The sequence below is a fragment of the Eptatretus burgeri genome, chromosome 1 (genome assembly GCF_056783735.1).
Source record: "Eptatretus burgeri isolate ZD-2024b chromosome 1, Ebu_testis_v1, whole genome shotgun sequence".
NCBI lineage: Eukaryota > Metazoa > Chordata > Myxini > Myxiniformes > Myxinidae > Eptatretus > Eptatretus burgeri.
This window is the reverse complement of record NC_140961.1, coordinates 46,079,155-46,089,154: the sequence shown is the minus strand read 5'-3', so window position 1 is coordinate 46,089,154 and position 10,000 is coordinate 46,079,155.

Here is a 10,000-nt window from a genome sequence, read left to right as displayed (position 1 = left end):
CTTGAGGGTGTTATGAGCAGTGGAGGCTGTCTCCAAGAATTGATGATGAAACAATGTATGGTCCAGATGATGAACCTGCATAACTACAGCGGGTAACTTACCTGAAAATCCACAGAGGGTAACTTGCCTGTATATCGATAGTGGGTAACTTACCTGCATAACTACATCGGGTAACTTACCTGCACATCCACAGTAGGTAACTTACCTGTACATCGACAGCGGACAACTTACCTGTACATCGACAGCCGATAACTTACCTGTACATCCACAGCGGGTAACTTACCTGTACATCCACAGCGGATTACTTTCCTGTACATTCACAGCCGATAACTTACCTGTACATCCACAGCGGGTAACTTACCTGAACATCCACATGTAACATAATTCACAATGATCATTTTGCTCTGATCTGCCAAAAATTAATTAATCACAAAATCATGACAAACACACTTTCATCAAATTAATTAAATAAACTTATTGACAAAAAATAAATATAAAGTTTTTTGCTTTCACAATCACGTTTTTGTGAGGCCATGGACTTCCTGATCACTGTTGAGAACCGGAATCAATCTTCATGACGTCACATTGGTAAAAGGTGAGCAGTCACAAATAGTCCAAGAGCATTAGGGTTTAACCTGGACATTTTTGGTAACAAGCTGATTTTTTCAGGAAAGGTCCAGGAATGTGTGTGAAATAACATACTAAAAGTCTTCATGAATCCTCCTTGAGCGTTTTCCGCAATCCAAGATGGCGTCCAAAATGGCCGCCATTTCATGTTTTCTCTTAACTTTGCAAGTAGGTTTACCTATAACACATTTTAAATGTCTACACATATGTTTTGAAGTAAAGGAACTCAATACAATACATATCGGAAGATTTTGAAACACACAAAAACGAATAAAACCGCTTAAGCTCTTTCAGAAATCCAAAATGGCGTCTGAAATTGCTGCCGTTTCTGGTTTTACACCAAGGTACTTCAACACGCACTTTAAATGTCTTAATATATGTTTTGCGACTCAATGAAATGAATCATATACTTATTGGGAATTTTTCAAAAACACGCATTTACCAATAAAAACACTTGAGCTCATCCTGAAATTCAAAATGGCGCCCGAAATGCCCCTTTCCCTGTTGTTGTTTTCTCATAACTCTGCAACTAAGTAACCCAATAAAGCACACTAAAATGTCTTTATATATATATATATATATATATATATATATATATATATATATATATATATATATATATATATATATATGTTATGGGAGTCAAGGAATCTAGATAAATTCTTATTCGCAGATTTGAAACACGCATATCTATACCAATAAAACTACTTGAACTAGTCCCAAAATCCAAAATGGCGCCAAAGATGGTTGCAATTTCCTGTTTTTCTCATGACCCTGTGACTAAGTTACCTCAATATGCACTTTAAATCTCTAAATATATTATGTCTTGAGAAATAAGGAACTCATTCAGATACTTTGAAGTACAAAGGAAACAATAAAACCGCTGAAGTTCTTTGTGAAATTCAAATGGTGCTCAAAATGTCCGCCACTTATCAACACACTGCTGTTTTAGCCTATTTCGAGAGGCAAAGACATTCAAAACAAGATCATGCTCGAGATTCAAACCTCAAAAGTTTCAGATGAATCTTTACCTTACGCATGCACACACCTAGTTGCATCAGTCATTGTCTTCATCGTCGGATGCTGTATCTTCAATGTTGATGTCCTCTGAAGTTGGGGTAATATCATCGTCGGCATCTATAAGAGTTGGTGCTGTATTGTTGCAATTGAGACCACTGCATTTACTGCACATTGAGGTCCAAAAGAGCCCAAGTTTCTTGCAGCTACATGTCATGCTTCTGCAACCATCTGGTTTACACCCACATGCCACCATGTTCAGCAAAGTGTCGGGTGCAACAGCAATGTCTGTTTCTACCGGGGTAAGAGTCCCGTCCTGAAATCGCCAGCCCCATTCTGTTGGAGATAAGGAGTTACCCATCCATTCCTGGACGGTAAGATAGGCGCGATATGAATGTTGCTTTGCTGCAGCACTAGTTGGAGGTAGACTTTCTAGCTGAAAGGATGAACTCAGGGAACTGCGACCGATTGCCCGTTTGTATGCGATGTGACGGTAGTCATCAAGAGATTCAAAACTGCTGGCTCCATAAAGCTTAAGAATGAAGCCTTCCCCAGCTTTTTCCACCTCGTCATGGGTGCTTCCACTGTTTGTGAAGGTATCCAGCAAGTCGTAGTCCCGCTTCTTGTGCACCATGTTGAAAGCTTTACGCTTGCCCTGACGATAGATCGCAGAGACCGTGTCACATCCCGTCACAGCATGAAGAAACATCAAGTGATTTCTTGTGTCCCCTATGGCATGCTGAATCTCATGAATGTTGAAGACCATGACAGGATTACTGCGGCATAGCATGTACACATCTGTGGAAGAGGTTGCCCGAGCAACTAGCATTACCAGTAAGTCTGTGTCCGTACCAACGACAGCAACTGGCACATGTTCTGACTCTGCCAGTGCTAGTGCTGTGGAGACAATCAGGGTGTCGGCGTCTGCTTCTGCCTGCTTGACACATACTCCAGCCATGAGCATTTTGTCACGTAGAGTTTGTATAAGTCTCGCCTTATTGTTGCCGTTGGCTAAGAAAGCTGCTTGGGTTGTGGTGGTTGGCATATCATCTTCAAATATGATGTCACTGGAGGTACACTTCTGAGCTCTTCGTTTCTGCTCAGCTACCTTTGTCGAAGTTGCGCTTCCATATCCATCAAACACCACCGTTGATTGAGCTCCATAGTGTTTTAGGATGTACAGCTTGCGTGCTTCAGCATCTCTTAAGATGTATTCTAATGAGTTCCTCATACTTCAAAACATATATGTAGACATTTAAAGTGTGTTTTGGGGAAACCTGCTTGCAAAGTAATGAGAAAAACAGAAGAGGCGGCCATTTTGGACGCCATCTTGGATTGCGGAAAACGTTCAAGGAGGATTCATGAGGACTTTTAGTATGTTATTTCACACACATTCCTGGACCTATCCTGAAAAAATCAGCTTGTTACCAAAAATGTCCAGGTTAGGGCCTATTTTGACCTAATGCTCTTGGACTAAAAGGAAAGGTGAAACATGAAAGGTGAAAGTTCACAAAGTGGAAAACTGTAAATTAAATATTTTTGATGTAATTCTGTGCTCTTGTTCATTTTGTTCACTTTCTCTTCTCTCCATGAACCCCCACTCAACCCCACTCACCCCACCCATGCTCCCCCCCCCCCGACCCCATGGTTGCCCCTTACCCGTTTTGACTTGAGAATCCATTGTCTGGGACGAGTCCGATTCGCGGACTCAGACATTTCCCGTACTCGGTGCAGCTGGACAATTCCCGAAGAAAAAATTCCGAAGAAGGAAATACAAATTCTCCAAATCAGGGTCCACATTGTCAGAGCTTGTGAACTTGCTTCTGTCGCTGTGAACGGGTCGGTCGTGGAATCTTCTTTGTGCGTCACAATGAACGGGTGTGCGTCACAATGAACGTGTGTGCGTCACAATCAACGGATGTGCGTCACAATGAACGTGTGTGCGTCACAATGAACGGCTGCACGATATTGTGACGTCATTACGAGCACAGCAACAGCCTGGTCCCAATGAATAATCCGATTTTTTAAACACACGGATTATTTTATTCTCATATTTGTGTTCAGTTACTTTTCTTCATGAACTCTCAAAACCCAAACTCAATTGAAACAAAGCACAAGTTCGAATGTTTGAAAGTTTGGATAATTTATATAACAATTTTACAACAACGATCAACTCGGTGGAAATTGTTTTGTGTTTTAAATTCAAGATTAATAATTAATTGTTTTGTCCTCAATGAACAAGAACGAAGACTCTCAAGTGGAAACAATCTTTATTCCGGACACGGGCACAACACAGCACAGCACAGCACAACACAGCACAACACAGCACAGCACGGCATCTGAACATGGGCAGGTCACGTGACTCCCCTGGACCACGCCCTGGTGCTCCCATGCATGAATACATCAGTGTGAACGACTGATTCATCACAATAATCCTGTTTAATTTCTGGATTCAGGTTAAAAATGGGAATTTCACAAAAGAAAATCGATTGTCTTCATGTCATTACTCCATGGATGATAATACATGATGAGGGTCATGTCTGAACTATCCATACCCGTGGTGAAGGGTGGTGTCGCTGGTTGGGGGTACATAGGGTGGTGTAGAGGGGGACGGAGTACATAGGGCGGTGTAAAGGGGGGGGCAGGGTAAATCGGGCGGTGTAGAGGGGGGCGGAGTACATAGGGCGGTGTAGAGGGGGCGGGGTAAATAGGGCGGTGTAGCAGTGTGGGGGTACATCGGGCGGTGTAGAGGGAGACGGGGTACATAGGGCAGTGTAGAGGGGGGGTGGCATAAATAGGGCGGTGTAGCAGGTTGGGGGTACATAGGGCGGTGTAGAGGGAGACGGGGTACATAGGGCAGTGTCGAGGGGGGGTGGCATAAATAGGGCGGTATAGCAGGTTGGGGGTACATCGGGCGGTGTAGAGTGGGGTGGAGTACAAAGGGCGGTGTAGCGGGGGACGGGGTACATCGGGCGGTGTAGAGTGGGGTGGAGTACAAAGGGCGGTGTAGAGGGGGACGGGGTACATAGGGCGGTGTAGAGGGGGACGGGGTACACAGGACGGTGTAGAGGGGGACGGGGTACATAGGGCGGTGTAGAGGGGGACGGGGTACATAGGGCGGTGTAGAGGGGGGCGGGGTGCATGAAGTTTTGTTCCGAGAACTCTTTTGAGGATCGTCATCGAGCTCCAGGAAGTTTGCAACCACAGACTGACGGTGTTGTGGGCCCTCGGGAAAAAGGGGTCTCAGCTCCCCTCACCCCCCCCCCCCAGAAGATAACATTTTAATGACACTTCGTGCAAAATAAAGATTTCTAAAACAAACACTTGTTCATACAGACACAGAATAATAATGTCATTGTGAATTTAAACAAATCCATACATGGCAAGTTGAAGGTGACAAAAAAGTGTGTTGGTGGGAATCTAAAGTTGGTTTTTGTTTTTAACCCTTCGTGTGCTGCGGTCGCAGATTTGTGACGAGATAAAAATAATTGAAAAATTTTTTTTTTGTTTTAATTTTCGTGATTCGTCTCACTTGACACCCAAGTTGTGTTTTATTACAAATATCACTTGAAATTCACAGCCCTATGAAAAACATAAGGGCAAGACCCTGGGCAATCACCTGGTATCACCTGGATAACATAACCAGGGAACTGCTGGTCGGCATGGATGACCCACAAAACACGAAACGGAAAAGAAAGTAAATACCTGTGGATTGTTTTTTTATGCCGTCAACAAACTGGTACATCACGGGTGATGAAGGTTGTGATCAAGTTTCATCGGAATTGTGTGTGGAGTTTCAGATAAGAAAGTATATATCTCTTTGGGGGGGGTGGGGGGCAACCCCCTGTCATCTCCCTCTGGAGACCCCCTCAAACCCTAATTCTTCTCATGTCATGAACAAACTTTGGTCCACCAGGGGTGATGAAGGTTGTTGTAAAGTTTCATCAGAATTGCAGGTGTAGTTTCTGAAAAGAAAGCAAATACCTATTTTGAAAGGAGAACCCTGTGGACCCCCTGAGGGCCTGATTGTTTTTTTATTAATACCATGAACTTTGGTACAAACACAGTGAAGAGTGTTGTGGTAAAGTTACATCGAATTCATCCGTGTAGATTCAGAGATGTTGTAAGTATTTGTTGATGGACGGACAGATGACACGCCATCCCAGAAGTTCCCCGTTAATATGTATCCCGATGGGGACACGAACTGTCCTGCTGTCGACTGTTCGGGTTTGGGTTGATAAGGAATGGCTGGCTTGGCAAGCGATAGCAGGCTCATCGGTCATGGTACATATTGTACGTACCCGCACACCACTAAACATCGCCGATTTCTTAACATTTCCAGATTTCACTCCAGATTTCGAGTCGTGTTCCTCGAAACTCAAACTATATTTCCATTTTATACTTTAATTCGTACATGAGAGGAGATCGTGGAAAATCATGTCATATAATGTATGAAATCGCTCCGAGCTCTAAATTTGAAAACTCCAACACTTATAAAAGCGATGTACACAGCGATTCGTAGGCATGAAGATCAGGCATCGATGACATGAGTGAGGATTGTGAAAAAGAACATTTGAGCACTTTATCATGAAGAAACCGTTTTGGCCTGTGCCAAGTCAAGGCATTGTTGAGCAGGCCGAACAAAATGGTGAATGATGATTCCAGTGAGGGTCCCAAGAAGGTGCGCCTTGACAAAGGACATAATTATATAACGACATTAATGATCTTCAAAAGGAGAGTTGCAATTAACCCAAACACTCAGTTTTCACTCCTGCACCACAATGGAGTTCCCTGAGTGTGCATGCAAAGTTTGGGGCCGCACGGTTTCATGGTTTCGGAGTTATTGAGGAGACAGACAGACTGACACAAATTGACATTCATTAGTTTCGATATATTGTAGATGCAGGAATATATATATATATATATATTGGATGGAGTGGGTGGAGAAGAGTTGCAGGAGTGATTTGTGACAGAAGGGTAGCTGCAAGAGTGAAGGGGAAAGTATACAAGACGGTAGTGAGACCAGCTATGTTGTATGGTTTGGAGGCGGTGGCGCTAACAAAAAGACAGGAAGCAGAGCTGGAGGTGGCAGAGCTAAAGATGCTGCGATTCTCGTTGGGAGTGACGAGGATGGATAGGATAAGAAATGAGTGTATTAGAGGGACAGCACAGGTAGGACGGTTTGGAGACAAAGTGAGAGAGGCGAGATTGAGATGGTTTGGACATGTGCACAGGAGGGAAGTGGAGTATATCGGGAGAAGGATGTTGAAGATGGAGCCGCCAGGCAGGAGGAGAAGAGGAAGGCCAAAGAAGAGGTTCATGGATGCAGTGAGGGCGGACATGAGGGTGGTTGGAGTGTCAATGGAAGATGTGGAGGATAGAGCAAAATGGAGACAGTTGGTCCGCTGTGGCGACCCCTAACGGGAGCAAGCCGAAAGATGAAGAAGAAGATATATATATATATATATATATATATATATATATATATATATATATATATATATATATATATATATATATATATATGTATATATTGTGAATCGTTGAAAATTAACGATTTATGTGATTTATTTAGACATGTTCCCAGTTCGTTTTCATGTTTTCTTTCATTGGTTCAGAAAGGCCCGCTCCCCAGCTTAGCCCGGACGTGATTCCCTAACGATCTGTTTCGTGGCAATACGTACTTTGCAGTTCCACTTGGTTGCATCTGTGTTGGAAGGTGATCTTCGTAAAGGAAGTGCATACCGAGGACGTGTTCCGCGGAAATGAGTTCACATCACCCAGAGGTAAATGGTTTTAGACGGAGGACCCGAATACTGTGGTCGAGTAATTGGCGTTCGCGCTCGATTCACGGCACGCCACATCACAAAGTTATTCGTATGTGACAACCTGCGATTCTGGTGAGTCTGGCGAGTAACCCGAGGCACGACATCCCTCCTGGTCTCGCCGCGACATCGGGTCCACAACAATTTGGTGTCAGGAGTGGGATTCAGACCAAGGCTGTGCTTCAACACACCCCCGAAATGAAGAGCAGGTTCGGGTACGAAATTTCATTTCATTATTTGTGTGGACCATAGAGGACCAAGACGAGCTGGTCCAGGTGGGCTGAGGTACAACAATTTTTGAAACATCCATGTCGTAGAAGGGCAGCTTTCAGGGAGATCGTTCCCTGGAGGAATACCCGGAGAGAACCACAGGGGTAAAAGAGACTAATAATGATCGTGAACCCCCAGCACCATCTCCCCCTCCCCGGAGGACATGGAGCTTCCCCGGGAATCCACACCCGATCGTCGCAGATTGGCCTCACCAAGGCCATTGGATACCAACCAGTTTATGGAAATGATGAAACAAATGATCGAACGGTTGAAACTCGGACAAGACAAAATGAGCATTGAAATGAAAGGGGAAATGAAGGCAGGTCAGAAGCAGATGGACGTGGAGTTGGTGCAGGTTGATGGTGATATGCAACGGATGGATCGGAGGATGGCAGATGAGATCAAGGTAATGTGAGAGGAAATGAACGAGGTAAAGAGAAAGAACGTGGGCTGCATGACGGAGGCACAGCGAGAAATGGCGGCTGGTCAGGCCAGGGGTAACTTAGGGGAAACCCTGGGAACAGCGCCATTACGGGTAAGGGGAAAGCAGGATTGAGGGAGATTGTTCAAAGCCCGAACACGCGTTAGTTTGTACTTTATTAATGGAGCCGGATCGTCAGAATATACTTACAGGCAAAACAAACAACAGTAATGGGAAGAAAGTAGATTGGGGCTCGTGCGGTAAGGGATTCGTACAGGGAGCACGTGACCCCACAGGTGTACACACACCCCCAACCCCCAACCCCCCCCCCCCCCATCGGGCTCTGCATACCGAGCAGCGGTAACCTGAGTGGAATTTTTGACTCACGATCTTGTGACGTGGCACATTAACACAGTGTGGGTTGATGTGCATCCGTGACGTGCAGCATTGGAGAAGGATGATGACACGAAGGTTGTGTGTTCGGCATTCGTTGGTGTCTGGTTGATAGACCAGGAGCTGACATCATGTAATCCTGAGCAGACAGAACTTGCCTGTTGGACACGTTTAATGTTGATGAGTTCTTCATGGATGCTGGTGCTGTAACGTTGAAAGCTGGTGAAAAGGGTTCTGTCTGAAATGACACCGGTTTACGCGAAGTCGCTGATATTTTGAAGGAGGGTCAGCACTGCTAAAGGTGAGCTGAGGACAGAAATGAGGTTCAGCTCAGCTGACTGGTAAAGGTGAATTGAGGTGTATTTGGAGGCAGTTCATCCAACTGGTTAATTTGGGGTAAGACTGAATCTGGAGGAAGGTCAGCCAACCGGTGAAGGTGAGTGACATTTTGGAGGAAGTTCAACAGACTCTTTAAGGTGAGCTGATGAGAGAAACCAAATTCAGCACAGCTGACTGATTAAGGTGAGTTGAGACTGGATCAGCGATCCAGCGAAGGCAGTTGAGCGAACTGGTTAAGGTGAGCTGTGGTGTAATCTGGAGACCGTTCAGCTAACTGGTGACGGTGAGCTCACATTTTGGAGGAAGATCAGCAGACTGAAGTGAACTGATGACAGAGACAAGATTCAGTTGAGCTGACTGATGAAGGTGAGCTGAGATGTAACGTGGAGGCAGTTTAGCCAATCGGTGAAGGTGAACTGATTATCATGATAATAATCATCATCATCTTCCTTTTGGTTTATAAAAGAAAACATCTTTGGTAAATCCAAAAGAAGATTCATTGAAATAAAGTTGACATTAGAATAGCAAGAAAAATCATGTTTAAACAAAGGTAAATCACCAAGATCATAAATAAAATAAAAACACAATTAAAACGAATGTTAAACATGTAATTTATATTTATTTACATCTTCAGAACAGATTCAAACATTTCGGTGAAAAAAGGAATTGTGGAATTTTTGTACTTTTGAGTGTTTCACCGAGGGAGGTTGAGATGTTGAGCATTTCTGAGTTGAATCTTCGATGCAGACACAGATTGACGGGTGGAGGGAAGAATGTCACGATCAACGATCTTCCACGATGACAGAAACTAGCCTCAGCTCAGGTGATTAATGAAGGTGAGTTGAGACTGAATTTGGAAGCAGTTCAGACAACCAGTGAAGGTGAGGTGGTGGGCCTCGAGGTTGTGTTGGTTTTCGAGACCATACAGTCCACAATCATGTCGGTCTTCCACCGTGCTGATGGACGTGTTCAGGTCCCTTGTTTATCAGGTGGTGTTCACCGATCTTCACTGTCTCAATGGAACCCAGTTGCGCTGTTTAAGGAAAGACATGTCAGACATGGGTTGACACGGATAGACTATATGCTGTCTGCAGATGTCTGGGGCAGA